The 1,953-nt window shown below is 50.7% G+C and overlaps 1 pseudogene; it reads left to right on the top strand.

The window, feature by feature from the left end:
• The first annotated feature begins 264 nt into the window (after positions 1 to 264).
• Positions 265 to 1,037, top strand: LOC136169347 (homeobox protein CDX-1 pseudogene; annotated as a pseudogene).
• The last annotated feature ends 916 nt before the right edge of the window (positions 1,038 to 1,953 follow it).

Below are 1,953 nucleotides of genomic sequence, written 5' to 3'. Positions count from 1 at the left end.
TTCTCTGCACCAAGGGGCAAATGGGCTCCCACCGCCAGTCCACCCCTGCTGGCTTTTAGGCCTCCTCTGAGCTTTAGAGGCTTCCCTGGTGGCTCAGAAGGTAAAGAATATGCCTCCAATGTGGGAGACCAGGGTTTGATTTCTGGATCAGGAAGATTCCCCTGGAGAAGGGAATGGCAACCCACTCCAGTATTCTTGCCTGGAGAATCCCATGGACAAAGGGCCCTGGCAGGCTATAGTCCATGGGGTCACCGACAGTCGACCATGACTGAGCGACCAACACACACATGGATCTTTAGTGCGTGGCGCCCATGTCCCCGGGGGCCTGGCCCTGGTCTCCTGGTGCAGTCCCTCTGCAGCTCAGGCATTCCGTCCTCACCCGGAGGGCAAAGCCAGATTTCTTGTGAGTGGATGTGGTGTAGCATGGCAAGGTGGCAATGGCAGGGGTAAGACCGGGACCAAAGACAAAAACTATGTAGTCTAAACCAAACTGGCTTCCCTGATGGCTCATATTAAAGAATCCGCCTGCCAATGCAAGAGACACGTGCTCGATCCCTGGGTCTGGAAGATCGCCTGGAGAAGGAAATGTCAACCCACTCCAGTATTCTTGCCTGGGAAATCCCATGGACAGAGGAGCCTGACGGGCTATAGTCCATGAGATTGCAAAAGGGACAGACACAACTTAGGGACTAAAATAACAAGACAGCTACACTGATCACCGGTGCCTGGAGCTGGAGAAGGGATTCCTGTACAGTCATTACATGACCATCCAGGGAAAATCAGAGCTGGCTGCTAACAGGGGCTTACTGAAAAGTCACATGAAGATCTGGTTCCAAAATTGGCAGGTAAATGAGCACAAAGTGAACCAGAAGAAGCAACAGCAGCAGCAGCACCCCCACAGCCATCCCTGCCAGCCCATGATGTGACCCCACACTCCAGCTGTGCCACCGTTTGAGGGCCTGTACCCCAGCTCTGCCAGCCTCCTGAGTGCCCGCTTCCCAATGCCTGTCAAGGAGGAGTATGCTGTAGCTCCCTGACCAACTTTATGAGATAGGGGTCTTGGGGACTCAGGTGCTGGGAATGTGGCTCCTAAGGGGACCCAGGAGGCCTGGTGTGAGTCCCAGTCCTGCCACCGACCCTCTGAGTAACCTTGGACAGATCACCCACCCCACCCCTGGGCCCAACTCTGGAGAGGTCGTTAAGACCCAGGCAATCAGGGGGTCACCCACTCCTCCTCTACAGACTCAAAGGTGGGAGGCCCCCATAGAGACTAGACTCCTGGAGAAAGGAGGTGGAACCCAGAGAAAATGAAAAGCTTACAGACTGTGACCTGAGGAGGTGGCGGGGGTCAGCTCACACCTTCCTTTTCCTGCAGCCTCACCTCTCCCGGCCCCCATTCTAACATGCCCTGAACCCTCTCCAAAAAGAGTTGGACATGACTGAGCGACTAACACTTCCATCAGATTTTATTAGCTGGAAACAAAAGCACCGTCAAAGAGTGAAGCAGTACTGCTTAGTGTAGTGACACTAATTCCTTTTTTTTCTCTTTTTTAAAAATTTATTTCTAATTGGGGGATAATTGCTTAAAAATATTGTGCTAGTTTCTACCATATATCAACATGAATCAGCCATAAGTATATGTATATTCCCTCCCTCTTGAACTTCCTTCCCACCTCCCATCCCATCCCATCCCACCCCTCTAGGTTATCACAAAGCACTGAATTTGAGCTCCCTGCATTATATAGCAAATTTCCACTGACTATCTAATTTTACATATGGTAATGTATATGTTTCAATGCTACTCTCTCCATTTGCCCCACCCTCTCCTTCCCCCACTGTGTCCATACGTCTATTCTCTATGTCTGTGTCTCCATTACTGCCATGCAAATAGGTTCATCAGTACCATCTTTCTAGATTCCATATTTCTGCATTGTATGCTTAGTCATTCAGTCA

This window comes from Muntiacus reevesi, chromosome 5 (assembly GCF_963930625.1).
Source record: "Muntiacus reevesi chromosome 5, mMunRee1.1, whole genome shotgun sequence".
Taxonomy (NCBI): Eukaryota; Metazoa; Chordata; class Mammalia; order Artiodactyla; family Cervidae; genus Muntiacus; species Muntiacus reevesi.
Note: the sequence above shows the minus strand (reverse complement) of the source record. Positions and strands in the feature narration are given on the sequence as shown.